At 34.7% G+C, this 19,429-nt stretch overlaps 1 long non-coding RNA gene across 1 annotated transcript in view; it reads left to right on the top strand.

Annotated features, from left to right (window-relative positions):
• Positions 1-18,067, top strand: part of LOC122216993 — a 29,760-nt gene extending 11,693 nt beyond the window's left edge. Inside the window, exons 3-5 of the long non-coding RNA XR_006201234.1 lie at positions 10,693-10,844; positions 14,232-14,338; positions 18,030-18,067. This is a non-coding gene — a long non-coding RNA (uncharacterized LOC122216993). The remainder of the gene's footprint in view (positions 1-10,692; positions 10,845-14,231; positions 14,339-18,029) is intronic.
• Positions 18,068-19,429: the final 1,362 nt, after the last annotated feature.

Here is a 19,429-nt window from a genome sequence, read left to right as displayed (position 1 = left end):
GACTTCAGCTCAGGTCATGATCTCACGGTCTGTAGGTTCAAGCCCCGTGTTGGGCTCTGTGCTGACAGCCTAGAGCCTGGAGCCTGTTCGGATTCTGTGTCACCCTCTCTTTTGGTCCCTCTCCTGATCACGCTCTGTCTTTGCTCTCTCTCATAACTAAATGAAAAAATATTAAAAAAAAAGAAATCTAGATCTTGATGCCACATGTGCTCATCACTACTGGAGTACCATTGTTTCTAGGTTCTCTCAGCTGACTAAACAAGGAAATATATGTGTGCATACTAATTCATATAAGGTACACATATGCATAAATATTTCTACGTCTAACGATCTGTATCTATTTTGAACTAAATAAGAGTTCTTGTTGATGTCTCCAACTCTAGTCCATTATTACCATGTGGATCATTCTAGCTTCCTTTCCTTGTTTCTTTACAGACTCCCTCTCCAACAGTGGGAAACCTGGCTCATCCCGTCCATCTTCCATTTACTTAATTGTTCAATTCTACTATACATATAAAGTAGTATCAGTACTGTTAACCTATACCCTTATAGGAAACCACTCTGTCAACTAGAGTACAGCGTTTATGTACAGTGCCTTTGCTTTCGTCATACAGACTTCATTTCCAAAATTAGGTAGGTCAGTATTTTATCCCTCACCCTTTAGTGAGGTTGTTTCACGAGGTTAGATAGTATTACCAGTTTTCTTCATTCCATCCTGGGATCCCCTGACCTCCTAAGTGATATTTCTAAAATTTGCAAATATTAAGGTTCATACTTTGTGCTATAAAGTACTACGAATTTTGACAAATGCATGATGGCATGTATCCAACATTGTGATATCATACAGAATAGTCTCATTGCTCTAAGCAAATCTTGTGTGCTTCACCCATTCAACCACCCCCCACTACTCACAGCAACCACTGACCCTTATACAGTTGTTATAGTTTTGCCTTTTCCTGAATGTCAGAAAATTAGAATCATACATCATATAGTTTCTTCAGACTGGCTTATTTCACTTAGCAATATGATCCAAGGTCCCTCCATATCATTTTGTGGCTTGGTTGTGCATTTGTTTTTGTAATTGAAGAATTTTGCATTGAATGGATGCGTCACAGTTTTGCTATCCACTAACCAACTGAGGGACATCTTGGTTGCAATGTTTATCAAAGAATTGGAGTAAAAATGTGCTTAAATGAACAATCATAGGCATAGATATAGTTTTATTTCCCTTTACTTTATTTTAGTAATCTTACTCCTAACATACACAGGATATGATTCAGAACTTTTGAAACAATCAGAATTAAACTCATGTTTAAAAGCATACTGATAGAATATAGTGAGCTTGTTTTAATGTGATGCCTTTGAAATACCTGCTTTTAGTGATATTGATTTTTAATAGTTCAGTCTATGAAACTATTTGCAGCAACAAAGGATATTCCAAATTGGATTTTATTCCAAATAAATTCCCCATAATTTCATGTAATTACATATGCAGTTAAAAGTAACTAAAATTCTCTTCATTTGTTCAAAGATCATTTCCTAAATAAATTGATTAAGATTCATGTACATGAACTAAAAAAAATTTGAATGTATTATTTTCCTACTCTGAGGACATGGCATTATATTTATAAATCTAATCTTTATTTGCCTTTGAATACATATACATGATTAAAGAAAACTGAAATGGTTTTTAAGGATTATTTATTAATATTTTGTGTCATTCACTGAGATTGAAAATAATTTTCTCTCCAGTGGCGTATTTTTATTTTCATGTTTTTGTTCCCATCATTGAAGAATAATAACATCAGCATATCACAAATGTCCTGCTATGTACAGCAAGAGGAAACTCTGGTAGAATAAGAAATAATGATAATAATAATAATAATAATAATAATAATAATAATAATGATAATGTTGAAAAATATCATATTTTATCATATTAACATATGCATGTGTCTTTTTAGTTTAAAAAGTGTCACTGTAGAACTTTTGGTTTATACAAATAACTGGCTAAACTTTAGTTTATAAAATATAATTTTAGATTGTAGAAATATGTACTAAACAATTTAGATAAACAGAGTTGTACTCAAACACTTGAGATATTCTTCCTCACACCAATCTATCAAGATTTTGATGGATCACTGTATTCCAGTGAACACAGATTACTATTTGCCTTCTACAATAAAACCATGACCTTGATTGTGTCACTTGAGGCCAACATAATAACATCTCTCTACCTTAATTAATTTATTCATGGCCACTGTATTATTTGGAGAAGTTCCTAAGAAATGTAAATTTTTTCTGATCTCACTCTAGTACTGTTTAATAATATATTCTCATAGGAAAAAATATTCTATAACCAACTAACATATTAAAATGGATGGAAGAAGCTTCTAGTAAAACCCTCTGATTATTTTTTCCTGCCTAGCTTATGCTGTGTCTACATAATGCAAATAGCAATGACATTAGTGAAAGTATATTAATCAACTATCATGTCATTTAAGTGGAAATCGAAATGCTAGTCTTATATTCTTGCACTTCAACTACTTAAATGTTTATATTGTATGGATGTAGACTGAAGTTTCTCTACCAGCAGCATTATACATTTCTTTCCAGCATAAATATCAGACTATCAGGGATCATTTTGGCACTGATGCAAATGCTTGCTGTTGACAGTTTTCTATGTGTAAATGTGACACACATGGTCATTGATTTTCTTCCCAAAATTATGTTTTTCCTCATCTTTATTGTCTAAACCATAGAACGGGAATCATTTTGAGCTGAGCTTCAAAAGCACAATTTAACATCCATTTGATAATATGCGGTTTAGATTCTAATAAAAACATACTTAGAAAACTGATGAGGAAAGTGTATACATTGTTTATAAAGGATGGACCTATGTGTATTTAGCATAAATATAAATAATGAGAATGAGACAAAAATATGTTTTTCTCTCATTAAATATGCTGGTATACATTATTAGAAGAGATTTTATTTTCCAGATTTAATTTAAAAAATATATAGTAATAATATGTGTAATATTTATGTCTGAAAGGAGAAAAATAAAGCTCATGAAGATTAAGAAAAATATCCATTGGGCTCTGTGCTCACAGCCTGCTTCAGAATCTGTGTCTCCCTCTCTGAGCTCTGCCCCTCCCCTCTCATGCTCTGTCTGCTCCTCTCTCTCTCTCTCTCAAAAATAAATACATATTAAAAAAATTTAAAAAAAAGAAAAATATCCAGGTCTACACAACAACAACACAAAAAGACAAGCCAAGGTTTCAATATAGAGCCATCTAATTCCCAAACTTACGATTTTCAGTTACATCACATTTCTATTTGTTACTTTAAATTTTAATAAGCAGAAGAAAAATCCAAAGTTATATGCAATTATTTTAACACTTGGAGTGGTGTAAGGGTCACGTGAAGGATAAAAAGAAGCATATCCTAGAATGAGCAAAGGTAACTCAAGCAACTTACAGAGTTTTTAAAACCCATCTGGCACTGTTTTCCAGTAAAATGTAGTTACAAAAAAAAAAAAAAAAAAAGAAAAAGAAAAAATATTTTGTTCTATACCAATAGTTCTCTGCTTATTCAGTTTTAATTTTGTAACATACAGTATTTTTGCTAATTCTCAAATCCACTATATAGGACAAAAAATTACTTTGAATTGTAAAATTCCATTTTTCTGCATAGCACTTAAGTTGGGTTCCTAAAAACAAAAGGTTTGAAGTCAATGAAATGGTGAATGTAAGTCCATCCAAACCAGAGGCCAGAAGGAAAAAGATAGGGGAGAAATTAAGAAAAAAAAGAAAAGAAAAAGAGGCAAACCCCTCAATAGTCTTTCAGTTTGTAAACTCTGAGTTTTTATTAATTCATTTGAGGATGACCTAATTTTCAATGATCTCTTTAGCACATTTTACCCATTTCATCCCCATATGCTCCTAATAACTTATCTAACCTAGCTAGTACAAGTTTGCATTACTCCTGGAAACATTCTGAGAATGATAGCATTTCCAGTGAATTAGGCATGCCTTTTATTCTTGGGGGACTTCTGTGTTTAAATGAATACTCACACGCTTCATTACAGTATCTCTAAAATACATGCAAACCCTGAGGCATACCAAATTACTGAATTAAGGTGACATAATTCTCAGAAAAAGAGTTCAGTACTTCACTCCGAAAATATACCTATGTCTCCAAGGTTCTGACTAATTTATACTGCTAGGGGAACTGCCCCAATTTACATTGGCTTTCAATAAAATACCTCCAGCTGCCTCCAGCTACAGCTCTGATTTGGGACAGCGGTACCAGCCAAATTAGTGTTATCATAGTGTCATTATTTTTAATAGATCTTCACTTCATCAGAGTGAAAAGATTAGGACCCAATCTAACTTGTTACATTTGTTGTTACTCAGAGAGTTCACTGTGCTTGCAAATGGCAGATTAATACTAGTTTGCAGCTGTACTAAAGAAAACATGTTATTTTATGTATAAAATAATACCAACTATAAGGTTGGGACCTTTTTTTTTTTCTTTTTGGTCTCATTTAGTGGTCTGAGAATTCACAGAGGTGTGGAAGATGGTTAAAATTAAAATTAAAGAAATGGTGAGATGTTATGGGATAAAATTATTTTGTGTGTGTCTATTAAATGACAGAACTGACTTCTTACCTCATGAATAAAATGCAGTAAGATGATAGAAATGTATTTCTAGGGGCTCCTGGGTGGCTCAGTTGGTTGAGCAGCTCTTGATCTCGGCTCAGGTCATGATCTCATGGTTTGTGAAATGGAGCCCCTCACTGGGCTCTGTGCTGGGGCTCTCTCTGTCTCTCTCCGCCCCTCCCCTGCTCACGTATACACTCTTTCTCTCTCTCAAATAAAAATAAATAAACAAAATATACTTGTTTGAAAAAAATAAATGTCTTTCTAATGGAATAACAGAGTGTATTATCTTAGTAGCTTTTCTAAAAGCTAGGTTATGGAATGGTATTTACGCTGGTGTTCCTGATATCAAATGGGTGAGGCTGAAGTACGTGGCTTTAAACACTGAACAGGAAGAATTCCGTCAATAAGAGCCAGATAGAGGTAAAATAATTGGCTCGTGGTTTTGCAGTTGATTTGAATCAATTGTTTAAAATTCTGATTTCGGATTTAAAATCCAGCTCTGTGTTGACGCATGATGTAACTTGAAAGCTACATACGCCAAATGGAACCAGGTCATTTAAATCTGCCAGGAAACAGAAAATGTATACATGACCTTCTGTGATATAGATAAAAAAATCAATACATGAAGAATTTCGTGTTTATATTATCTAAGCTTTTATGAAAAAAAGGAACAAGCTCCCAAAATGCAAACATCTCTACTTAAAAGACTTTAACAATGTACTGGATCTGCCTAATCAGCTAAAGGGCTATACATACAAAAAGGAAACCTCCACAGTCAGTTTGGTTCACTTTTCTGAAATGGTGACAATAATGTTACATCAGAGAAGTGAGATCTGCTTCCCCTTATACTATAATTTAAAAATTGAACTTGTTATTGCTTCACTCCCCAATTTACATATTGTTTCTACATTACCTATGAACTGGAAGTAGCTATTCCCTCTCCCCCTTACATTCAAAATTAAATTTATTTTGAGATGGAAATTTATTACTTAGTAAAATATCCCTCCAATACTAAATCTCTATTGTGATTTTTATGCTAAAAACAGACAAAATTAAACTTTCAGCTATCTATTAAGACCACTTTAAATAATACTATTTGTGTTTCTGATTTATTCTCTCTCATTTTCCTGTTAATAAACTCATGAAAGCCCAAACAATAAAGAGATAAAATTTCAAGAGTATTGTTAACAAAAGTTATTGACTAATCATCTCTTGGATACAATAGGACACGTTCAAATTGTACTTCAATCTTGAAGGCAAAACTCTGGAAAATTCCGTACGAAAGAAACTAAGATACTTTCTATTTTCTCCACTAATCTAATCTCTAGATGTAAATACCTAAAAGTATGCATTTTTTGGCAAACCACAGGAAAGGAAGCCAAACTGAAATATTCTTTTTACAAGACAGTGAAATCAAAATCCTCAAATGAAATTTGAGCGAATATAGATCAGTCAAAAGCAAATGGCAAAATAGCAGAAATTGTAACATAAAATACCCACTATAGTGTGGAATGAATAAAATGGAGCAAAAGAGATTATGTTATTTTAATTGAGCACACACTTAACAATGAATATTTTGTAGTCGTGAGCTTCTGTATCTGTTTTAAAATTAGGAACATCTTCATAGGACAAATTCATAGCTCTCTATGCAATTTTACTAGAGGCATGGTTAATGTGCCTCTATTCAAATGGGAGTCTTACACATAGTGGTTAAGATCAAGGGCGCCGGAGCTGGATGACCTGAGATTTAACTGAACCTTAAGTTTACTGAAATTATGACCATATGTAAATTGCTTCAGCACCCTAATTCTTTTTGTTTGTTTGTTTGTTTGTTTTTAATGTTTATTTATTCTTGAGAGAGAGAGAGAGAGAGGCAGAGGGAGAAGGAGACACAGAATCTGCAACAGGCTCCAGGCTATGAGCTATCAGCACAGAGCCTGATGCAGGACTCAAACTCATGAACCATAAGATGGTGACCTGAGCTGAAGTTAGACACTTAACCAACTGAGACACTCAGGCGCCCCTTCAGCACCCTAATTCTTAATAACAATACCACAGTAGGATTATTGTGGAAACTGAATAAAATACACCTACTGTGTCTACTACTGCCTTGGTCTTGTTTAATTATTAGGGTTTAAATAACAGATTGATTGATTGATTGTAAAATATAAAAGAGACATAAAGAACCAGAATTTTCAGTAAATGAGTTCAGTATATTTGTAAGATATAAGATTTATATGCAAAATCCTGTTTTTATATGCTAATATAATCATTTTATATGCCAATAATGAACTATGAGAAAAAGAAATTAGGTAAACAATTCCATTGCATCATAAATACTAAATTTTGTCTAAAATTTTAGTCTAGGACTAAATTTAACCAAGGAGGTAAAAGACATGTATTCTGAAATTATTGATGAATGGAACAGAAGATAACACAAATTATATGGAAACATATACCATACTCATGGATTGGAAAAATGAATATTGCTGCATGCTCATACTACCCAGAGCAATCCACAAATTCAATGCAATCCTTTTCAAAATGCCGATGACATTTTTCACAAAAGTAAGGCAAATAATCCTAAAATTTATATGGAACCACAAAAGACCCCAAATAGCCAAAGCAATCTTGAGAAAGAATAACAAAGCTCTAGGTATCACATGTCCTGATTTCAAACTATACTACAAAGCTACAGTAATCAAAACAGTATGGTACTAGCATAAAAGTAGACACATAGTCGATGGAACAGAATAGAGTCCAGAAACAAACCTGCACTTATATGGTGAATTAATCTTTTTTTTTAAATTTTTTTAACGTTTATTTATTTTTGAGACAGAGACAAAGCATGAACGGGGGAGGGCCAGAGAGAGAGGGTGACACAGAATCTGAAACAGGCTCCAGGCTCTGAGCGGTCAGCAGAGAGCCCGACGCGGGGCTCAAACTCATGGACTGCGAGATCATGACCTGAGCTGAAGTCGGACGCTTAGCCGACTGAGCCACCCAGGTGCCCCTAATTAATCTTTGACAAAGGAGGCAAGAATATACAATGGGGAAAAAGGCAGTCTCTTCAATCTCTTCAATAAACGGTGTTGTGAAATTGAACAACTACATACAAAAGAATGAAACTGGACCACTTTCTTACAGCATGTACAAAAATAAACTCAAAAGGAAATCAGACATAAGTGTAAGAACCCTAAAGCTAGAAGAAAACATAGGCACGTAGGTGGTAAATTCTTGGACTTTGGTTTTAACTATATATATATATATATATATATATATATATATATATATTTTTTTTTTTTTTTTTTTTTTAATCTGTCACCTCAGGCAAGGGCAACAAAAGCAAAAAAATAAGCAAATGGGACTACCTCAAACTAAAAAGCTTTCTACAGTGAAGGAAAAGACCAACAAAATGAAAAGTCAACCCACTGAATGACAGAAGATAGTTGCAAATGATATATCGAATAAGGGGATAATATCCAAAATAGAGAGAAAATCTCACAGAACTCAGCAAAAAAAAAAAAAAAAAAAAACTCTCAAAAAAAAAAAAAACAATGAAATTAAAAGTGGCAGAGAACCTGAATAGATATGTATCCAAAGAAGATGCACAGATGGCCAACAGATGCATGAGAAGGTGCTCAAAATCACTAATGATCAGGAAAATGAGAACTACCATCACCTCATACCTGTCAGAATAGCTATCATCAAAAAGACAGGAAATACAAAGTGTTGGTGAGAATACAGAAAAAAGAAAGCCCTCATGCACTGTTGATGGGAATGCAAAATGGTACAGTCACTATGGAAAATAGTGTGGAAGTTCCTCAAGAAGTTAAAAATAGAACTACCATATGATCCAGTAATTCTACTTAGAGGTATTTATCCAAGGAAAATGAAAACAGTAATTTGAAAAGATAATATGCACCGTTACATTGATTTCAGCATTAATTATAATACCCAAGATATGGAAACAACCTAAGTGTCCACCAATAGATGTGGTATATATAGAGAAAATGTGGTATATGTAGAGAATACACACACACACACACACACACACACACACACACACACACATTCCAATATAATGGAATGTTCCTTGGCCACCAAAAAGAATCAAATCTGGCCATTTGTGACAATTTGGATGGACCTACAGGGTACTATAATAAGTAAAATAAGTTAGACAGAGAAAGATGTGTTCTATATATTTTACTTATGTGGAATTCAAAAAACAAAATAGCTGAACAAACAGCATACTAGCATTTATGGATTTTAATTTAGTAGGAATATAAGAGGGATCAGTAATTTCCATCTTTAACAACCACCTTAGATCTATGAATCTACTGTTAGGAACATAGAAAAGTTGATAAGAAGGTATTATATGACTGATTTTATTACTACATATTGAAAATTGAGCATTACAAAGAGAGAATGTATCTTATTATTTTATGTTTATGGATCACTTCACAAGCTAGTTTTTAAAAAGGTGGCATAGAGACACGAGACAGTTATTTTCTCAAGTTGAGATTGAAAAAGAAGCAAAGTACTTGATAAAAATATAAAAATATATCATTATTAAAAATAAAGAAATAACAACGACAACAACCAAACCAAGAGAAAATATTGTTTTAAACACAATTTGTGATTAAAATAAGAAATGAATTTTATGAACTATTAGCAAAATAAAAATCATAAAATCACAAAATTTCCAAACTTTATAATGTAGATGAATTTGTATTCAGTAGTTTTACATGGCTATTTGTTTAAAGAAAAAAAAAAAGATGTAAGATTTAAACTCATCAAGTTAGAGGGGTGCCTGGGTGGCTCAGTCAGTTAAGCTTCTGCTTCGGCTTAGGTCACGATTTCACGGTTCATGAGTTCAAGCCTCACGTCAGGCTCTGAGCTGATGGCTCAGAGCCTGGAGCCAGCTTCAGATTCTGTGTCTCCCTCTCTCTCTATCCCTCTCCGACTAGTGCTGTGTCTTTCTCTGTCTCTCAAAAATAAATAAATGTAAAAATAAATAAATGAATAAATAAATAAATAAATAAACTCATCAAGTTAGAAACTTAAAAGTAAAAAAAAACAAACTATAAACTGAATAAAGTGCCAACATACATAAAAAAAGAGATATAGATATACCTGTATTTGATACTATCTGATATTCAAAATGAAGTGAGAGAAAAAGTCAAAGAGAATAGGAGAGAGGGAGAGGGGAAGAAAGAAATCCTTGGATTCATAGAATCCTCTTCTTAGTAATTTATGGAGGGAAAACTGATTTAAATAACACACACAAAAAGAAAATAAAGCACAGTTGACACAATAGTCCAAATTTTGTATGTATCTAATCTAATCATCTCAGTGTTTATTTAGAATGAACTTATCAAATAGAATGAACTATTCAAATTTTCAGAAAGAATTAATGCTTATAGGTAAAGCTGTAGGACCTCATTTTTGGGTTTTTGAAAATGGAATAACCTCTTCCAAGTGGAATAACATAAAGGGAATATCAGACATGTTTAAAATATATCTGAACTTCCCATAGACATGTGCTGACGCAACAGTTTCTCTGTTGTTTTCCTTTTTTCTCTTTTCTTTTTGTTCTTTTTTTCTGGCATTGTAAGAAATCAGTTTTCTCAGCTAAGTATGAGAAAAAAAAAAACTTGTGATTTGCTTTTAGTTGCCATTTTCTGTGTGTGTGTGTGTGTGTGTGTGTGTGTGCGTGTGAATGTCTGTGTGTTTACTTTAGAAGAGCTTACTTAATTCATGTCTGTCATCTCAACTACATTTTGGGAATGAGCACCATGATTGAAACGTCAGCAAAATTACCTGTACTCTTTATTATTTTTAATTTTTTTGTTCTCTTCCCCTCTTGCATGCATACATAGTTGAATTAAGTAAAATATTATAATGCTTCCTGTTTGTTAAGTTTATATTATAAATAGTTGGAAGGTACCACAAATGGTATCTAAAACAATGCTCATAACTGTTGTTTATTTCATTATCTGTTTCATGAATGAAAAAAATGCAGGTCAACGATATAGCATAATATTCCCTCACTAGAGTGCAGACATTTTATGTAGTCCACGTGATCATTTCACTGCCAAGTTACTGCTCCAAAAGCCTTGGAATTGATAATTAATCCAATAACCAACTTGATTTTGGAAAATCAAAACTGAAAAGGTAAGTATATCGTTAGTAATTATGATCAGTGAAATCAAAGAAAAAATAAGGAAATCTAGTATGCTGGATGTGTTTGGAGACTGTCAGAACCAGGTAATGGCAGGAAGCTATGTTTTTGGTATATACATAGACCAGGGATTCTAAGAATCAGAAGCCAAATAAAAAGGAATTTGAAGCTGAGCTACCTACAAAAAAATCAGAAGACAGAGAGAATATGTTAAAAGGAATCTGAAATAAATCTGGTCACTGGTTTAGGAAACTACAAGAATCTTGCACTTCTTTATGGGGCTAGGTTAAAATAAGAAAGACTATTTACTTATTTGCCTACTTATTTACCTAAGGCCCTTTAGTTTTTTTATGCTTATTTATTTTTGAGAGACAGAGTGTGAACAGGGGAGGGACAGAGAGAGAAGGAAACACAGAATCTTAAGCAGGCTCCAAGCTCCGAGCTGTCAGCACAGAGCCAGATGCAGGGCTCAAACTCACAAACCTGGAGATCATGACCTGAGCTGAAGTCGGATGCTCAACCAACTGAGCCACCCAGGTATCCCTATTTTAAGACCCCTGAGAAGCCAGGAACCTTAGACAGATATGGGTATTAAATTCAAGCCGCTGTGATATTTGTTGAATAAGTTGAGAAATTAGTATGCAAACCTATGATTTTGAAAACTGAGAGCACTATAGGTCCCATACTGGGGAAAACATAAAACCTTCCTTTATAGATATTTCCCAAGCCCAAGACACGTGGGTCCCTCATGAAAACTACCCTGAGGATGAAGGCATAGTCAATGCTTACAAACCACATTGGGGAGACCTGCAATAAGAAGAAGCTAACAGATGGAAGAAATGGGACAGTTTCCTCTCCAAGTAAAAAAAATCTATTGGCATTCTAATGAAAATCTCCCCAGGAATTTTAGCATAACTTGAGAAGCTGATACCATAATCCTAATAGGACTGTAAAAGTCAAAAATAGTGAGGGCACTTTTGAAAAAAAAAAAAAAAGGCTATTATCAAGCCATAGTAGTTAAAACTAGGCTAGATGAAATAGAACTCAAAGTTCATACTCCTCCAAGCACATATGCCACAGGATCTATAGAGGAAGTGGGGTTGCAAATCAATGAGAAAAGGATGGATTAGGGTTCCCTAGAGAAAAAGAACAAATAGGAAATAGAATGTGTATGTATATATACAGAAGTACACACACACACACACACATGCATACCCACACACAGAAATACAAAATATAAAAGAGAGAGAGGAGAGGAGCAGTATTTATCTTAAGGAATTGGCTCACAGAATTATGGAGGCTAGTAAGTCCAAAATCCTCAGGGTACACTGGCAGGCTGGAAACCTAGGGAAAAGTTTACAATGTAGCTCAAGTCCAAAGATAGTTTGCAGACAGAATTCTCTCTTCCTTGGAGGAAGTTAACTTTTTCTCTTAAGGTCTTCGAGTAATTGGATGAAGTTTATCCACATTACAGTGGGTAATATTCTTTACTCAAAGTCTATTGATTTGAATGCTAATCTCATCTAAAAAAACACCTTCATAGAACATCTAGAAAAATATTTGACTAAATATGTGGGTACCACACCCTAACCGAGTTGACTCACAAAATTCACTATCACAAGCCTCCCCTTTTGTCAACTTGGTACCCATACACATCTCCTTAAGCTATATTTAATCCCTAAATAAAGATAATAACAAGGTCATAATTCTGCCTACATGATATATAAGATATGTTGACTTTATATCATAATATTTACAGCCTATGAACTTTACATCGTAATATTTAAGTTTCAGGATATCAAAAAGAGTAACATCACCCAAGGACTTTGTATCCTCCACTGGGGGAGGGTTTGTGCATTTTTGTTTGTACACTGAATAGTTGTCTTCTGCTAGGCAGAAGTATGGCTTTGTTATCGTCACTGGGGATTAAGTATGGTTAAAGGAGATATATGTGAGTGCTAAGCTGATGCATAAGATTCTTCATCAAAAAGATAGGAAATGTCTCTTCTCAGATTCAGACCACTGTCCACAACAGTGTGCTTTACATCTTTCTTGAGAACTTCAAAACACTTCACGCTCTGCTTGACCAAACTGAACTCATGATTTCATACCCCCAAATTTGCCCCTCTCCAGTTATACATCTAAGTAAAAGGTAGTACTGCCCATCCAGCTATGTAAGCCAGAGACAAAATCATAATCCTTGTCACTTCATGCAATAAAGATGAGAAGAAAATGTCAACTGTTAAAAGTCCTGTTATTAATCCTCTTCTAATTCACTTTCTTCAGCATGTTTATAATACTTATTTTGGGTTTTCAGAAAATTAATTAAGTTTAATTAAATTAACTGACCTCATGATTTCTCATAGATTTTTATTTTCTAAGCTCCAAACTCCAACCTTATTCCTAAATCATGCACATTTAAAGTGTGTTTTAAAGATTCAAAACCTCTTTTGCTTAGCTAAAAAACATATTTAAACATCTTATTCAAAACATAGACCTATATTTAACAATTTTAGGACATTAATATAAACTCTGCATATGTGATTTTTACCCCAAAAAACTTTATATTTATAATTAGTAGTAATTGTAGAAAATAATGTAATTTTAAATCTGACAACATAAGTATTCTTGAATAAAAATCTCTATTAAGAGTAGTTTTTTAATCTTGCATTTTAATAGAAAGATAAGAAGTATTTCAAGAATCCTGCATAGTTTGCTTTTATTTTTATCTATTCTTTAAAAAAAAATCAGTACATGCACAAGTCTGCTGTGATGAATTTAACAGGCAAAATTGGGATAGACTAAGTATTTCCTATACATAAATACCTTGAGCCTTTGAGTTCAAACATATATATGTATTTAAAAAACGGGCTTTATTTCCATCAATCATACTGATGCTTCTTTTTTTTAAGTTTATTTATTTTTGAGAGAGAGAGAGAGAGAGAGATAACACTAGTGGGAGAGGGGCAGAGAGGGGAAGAGAGAGAATCTGAAGTAGGCCCTGCGATGACAGCAGAGAGACCAATTCAGGGCTAGAACTCACAAAACGTGAGATCATGACCTGAGCCAAAGTCAGATGGGTAACCAACAGAGCCGCCCAGGTGCCTCAAGTCCAGACTTCTATTTTATCCTTTAACTGATATAAATATGAACTGCTGTTAAGCAACAGAAAGAAATGGGCCAGCTGAAGAGTGGTTAGGAGTGAATAGACGACTGCAGCTTTTCCATGGATCGAAGAACCAGAGACAGAAGCAGTCACAGACGGTGCCGAGGGAGCTGCTGCTCCTTTGTTGTGATGTCATAACATTTGTATACTCATTTGTAATCAGCACCTCAATCCCTGAGGTTAAGTGTTGTTTCACTTGTGTTTCCCTCATTAGCACATATAAGTGTCAGTCTCTACGTCAGCCTCTGAGTGTTTTGATGAAGATTTGATCATCTCTGTGTCTTCAACACATATACGGAGTGCTTTAACCAAAGACAAACCGTATGTAACAGGTGTTCATAACAGAGGGTTGGAATTAATAAACACACTAAAGGATGAAAGTAAAGTGCATTAATCATATGCACACACTCTGTGTACTATTGTATTTTCTTTTCCAACACACTCACATGCAAATCCTAAGTGAGAAAAACCTAAATTAGAAAAACCCTAAGTCAGAAAATAGGCACTTTGGGCAAAAAGCTTATTATCTCAAACATGGCGTTCTTTTATGCAACAAATGCTAAAAGAACAAAGACTTCTCATGTTTAAATATATGTGATTGCTTTCATATGAACATATTCCATGCTAACCATTAGACAGCTATGTATACATACTTATTATTTAAAAGGGAAATCAGGGGTGCCTGGGTGGCTCAGTAGGCTAAGTGGCCGACTTCGGCTCAGGTCATGATCTCGCGGTCCGTGAGTTCGAGCCCCGTGTCGGGCTCTGTGCTGACAGCTCAGAGCCTGGACCCTGTTTCAGATTCTGTGTCTCCCTCTCGCTGACCCTCCCCAGTTCATGCTCTGTCTCTCCCTGTCTCAAAAATAAATAAACGTTAAAAAAAAATTTAAAAGGGAAATCAGATTTGCACATATTTTTTAACTTGACTTATAAGCTAATTTTCAAACCAAAGTTGATCTTACTTGGAACTCTGTTTTCTATTTTGTGTATGATTTTTTTCTACTAAGATTAAATTTAAAATTCATTAAAGCCACACATTTAAGAGGCAACGTCTCAGACGCCACACTGCAGTGGCCACAAATGGGAGCAATAGCCCCACATGTGCTCACTGCAGAAAGGACTGTGGGTAATACGCGTACCGTTTCAGGCAGACCTATTCCCATGAAACTTTCAGTCAATAGTTATCATTTCTTTACACCAAGAAAAAAGAAGGGATATTTTGAAACAGCCTAATTAATGAAAGTAACCATACAAATATTAAAGGGAATAAGGAGTTGATTAATCCAAACACTTCATCTTTTCAAGAGCATTTGTCTCAAACAGGTAGTGATTGTTTTCATATAAATACTTTCTGAGACTGCAGGGTGGTGTTAAAAATAAAATCATACCTACCTTATGTAGGCATTAAAAAAACAGCATGAAAGCAGATTTTAGAGCTTGTAAAGGAATATTTATAAATAACCATTTTTTTCTGATATAAATGATCATAAGACAGAAGTCAGCACTCACCTTATCTTTTTTTTTTTTTTAGCATTTATTCTTTTTTTTTTTGAAAGGCAGAGAGAGACAGAGTGCGAATGGGGAAGGGGCAGAGAAAGAGGGAGACACAGAATCGGAAGCAGGCTCCAGGCTTCATGCTGTCAGCACAGAGCCCAACGCGGGGCTTGAACTCATGAACCATGAGAGTTCATGACCTGAGCTGAAGGTGACCACTTAACCAACTGAGCCACCCAGGCGTCCCAGCACTCATCTTATCTTTAGCAGTGAACTTATCTCTTAAATGCACAGCGATCTCCTATCTCCCCCTGTAATTCATATCTATTTTTCAGAACAGGCTTACGATGATGGTCATGGTGCTCTACTTCTTACATCCATGTTCCTTGTTATTTTCATTCCGCTACATAGAATACTACACATGTCTTTTATTCCCTTAAAGTAGGCTTTTACTGTTCTTATTTGGTGATATTTTATCTTGCCAAATGACTGCTGTTAACGGTATCAGAACATCATCAGTTTTATATTCATATTAAACCTATAGCTATTTTAATGCCTTTGTCCTTTAAACTTCATACTACAGTTAAGTTGTTAGTGCACACCATATTCCAGTTTTACACTATTCTGGACACTGACGGAGACTTAACATGACTTGTAGTTTCGTTTAATTACACACATTTTGTTAACGATTACTTCCTCTCACTTGAAATTTAGCATGAATCATGTTTCAATAGGAAAAAAAAAAGGGTCAATAGTAAGAAAGTAAAACTCTTTTATCTTTGAGAATAGGAATTTGGTAGATATTTTCCAAGATGAAAAGATAAATACATGACTATTTTTCAGTTAATATTTACTTAATTAGTTAATTAATTAACTTAGGAGTTAAATTCCAAAAGACACAACTTAAGAGTTGAAGGTATACACCAGGAAGGTAAGAAAAGGATAGGACAAGGCTCGTATTATTATAAATTTACAACACTATTTGATTTTTCAAACCACATATTTATACTACTTGACAAATGGTATCTTAGACATTAGCTAAAAATAGGGATACAAGAAGATATTTACTATAATACCATATGGGTTAACAAAGCCCCAAAACTAGGCTTCCACATTCAAAATATAATACCCATATATCCTATTCCACTAGAGACCTAGACACTGAAAACAAAATAAATAAAACTAAATGAAGAGGAAGAAAGGTGAGACACTAAGAGCATGGAAACTGACATGTTTTCATTTCAGAGGATGGAGATTATATATAATATGAGTTCCTGAATAGATCTTAAAGATGATTTAGTCAGACTTCCTTATTTTACTACAGAGCAATCTGCAATTAGAGGCAGCAAGTTGATTTACGGTGATCGTACATCAGTCAACAGCAAAAGTAGAGACGGGGAAATTTCTTGTTACACTGATGGTGTAAAATCAGATATTCTCCTTGACCAGAGAGCTGCAAAGAGAATACCATTCAAAAGGGAGAAATTAAGTGATATGTTACAGATAGCCTCCCGCATACCCAGAATAATACAGTGATTACCTATTTGTGCAGGAGAGGGGAAGCTGATTGTTTTAGTACATTTTGAAAGTGTTCATAAATGCAAATTTTGCTTAAAAATAATTTAAAAAAATTCAAATACTTTGAAAAATCATGAAAAGCATACACAATGAGTAGTTTGATGAGTAAAACCTGAAATGAATATTTTATAGTTTGCAGTGTTCTTGTTTCAATTTCTTCCAATTTTGACTTTTTAAAAAAATTTTTTACTGAAGATGTAAAGCATGTAAGTAGTTTCATCATTCAACTGACTGAAATTAGATTATGTCACCCCTCACAAATATTTTGATACTTCTAATAAAAGTAGTTAGAAAAATGCAGACTAACATTTTGATATTGACATGTAACCATAGAAGAACAAAAAAAAAGCTTTTGTGTGATTCTTTTTAATATATATGTATATTCATTACATCATCAAAGCCCAATCTATCATCCTTAAATAGTACGTTACTTTTATTTAAAATTACTGAGAATATGTCAATGCATTACTGAAAATTTTCTTTAGCTGTATTAATTTATGAAGCTAAGTCTGATTTATTAACATAATTGGAAGTATAATTGAAAAGAAATAAGAGCTTTAAGAAAAAAGGCTTTTCTTTAGGGTTAAATGGAGTTTTAAAATCTTATAAATTCACCAAAAGAAAACATGGTCAGATTAATTAGGATAATTACTGTAAGCATTTTTAAAAACTTAAACTAATTTAACCTAGAAATTAGTAAATTTCTATTATTACTACTAGGCTACTTTGAATGTTACAAAGTGGTGCTGTCTTTTTAGTTTATTAATCTTGTTCTATGGAAATTCTAAATGTAGAAATTGTTCTTTTTAACATTGAAAATAATGACCAGAAGACATGAACAAATGTGATTTTAAAGTCATTTAAATATGTTTAGAAAAAAAAAAGCCTAATGCAGTAATGTTTGATCCTGGCACATTTCTCTCCCATAAAAATCTTTTAGTAGAACAGGAGGAGCCAAGATGGTGGAACAGCATGGAGGTTTTTTGTGTGTCTTGCATCCATGAAATACAGCCAGACCAACACTAAACCATCTTGTATACCTGGAAAACTGATTGGAGGATTAACACAGCAATCTGCACAACCTGAACCACAGAATTCAGCAGGCACACAGTGCAGAGAGGTGAACTTGGGGAGCGAGAAGCCACAGCGGGCAGGGAGCCGTTTTTGCAGACAGAGAGAGGATGGACACGGTGGGGGCGGGGAGAATACGGGAAAAGCACCCCTCCCCAAAAGCAGCTGGAGAGAAAGTGGAACAATGGTAACAACCACAGGGACTGAACTAAAAAGGGAGAAAGGAGAAAGGAGAGGGTTTATATTCCATTAAGACTGTAAACAAGGGGAGCATAAAGCCTGCAACTCCACAGCTTGATACCTGGCGGTGCTCTGGTGGGAAAGGCGAATCCCAGGAGCAGAGTGGGGTCCAGGAGGTTCTTGGGCCTCACGGGGAAAAGTGGTTCCACTGCTGGAAGGATATTTGGTAGGGACTGTTGAAGACACCTGGTCCCAGCAGACCCCAGAGAATGAGCACATTTGCTGGTGCTGGAACAGGGTCGTTAAAGGTGATGCCTGGTGCCAGATGTGTGTTGTGATTTTCCATAATCCCTGAAACGCTGCTGCTACATTATCTCATGAACTGTTTCTGGGGTGGGCTGGCACCTGGCCGCAGTCTTGGGGCACCGGCAGCAGCAGGGTCCAGCAAGTGTTCCAGGGTGCAGCCAACATTTGGCCATTGCTCAGGGAGACCCTTCCACAGAGGGGCAGAGCAGATCAAAGCCACAGTCCTTCAGAAGTAAGGGGCCAGGGAAAACAGCCGCATCTGAGACAAAACTTGGGAGATAGGTACTGGGGCTTGGTCACAGTGAAAAAGTGGGGAGTAGATGAAAGCTGAAGACAGAGGACAGGACAGTGTGATTGCTGATGGGGGAGAACAGAGTTTGGATACTAGAGACTGGGTAGCTGGGTGACGCCATTTTCACAGCTCCCACTGATGTGCATACGCACCTACAAGCGCCACAACACTTCACCCCAGTAGGCTATCAGTGCCATCTAGTGGAGAACAGAGCCATTACACTGAGTCCCACCCAACTAGGCCAACCTCGCTCTTCAAGAACACAAGTCTTGCCCTTTGCTTAGTTTGTGGACTATAGATTGCGTCATAGTCTGACTTCTAGGGGAAAATGAAGTAATTTCAGTCCTATTTAAATCTGTTAGCAGGTCTATCTATTCAATTTTCATTCTTTCCCTTTTTTCTCTTTTTCACTTCTTTTCTTTTTCTTGAATACAGAAAGAAAAAATTCATTTTTATTTTAAATTTTTATTAAAAATATTTTTCTTAATTTT

The sequence above is a fragment of the Panthera leo genome, chromosome B1 (assembly GCF_018350215.1).
Source record: "Panthera leo isolate Ple1 chromosome B1, P.leo_Ple1_pat1.1, whole genome shotgun sequence".
Classification (NCBI taxonomy): domain Eukaryota; kingdom Metazoa; phylum Chordata; class Mammalia; order Carnivora; family Felidae; genus Panthera; species Panthera leo.
Note: the sequence above shows the minus strand (reverse complement) of the source record. Positions and strands in the feature narration are given on the sequence as shown.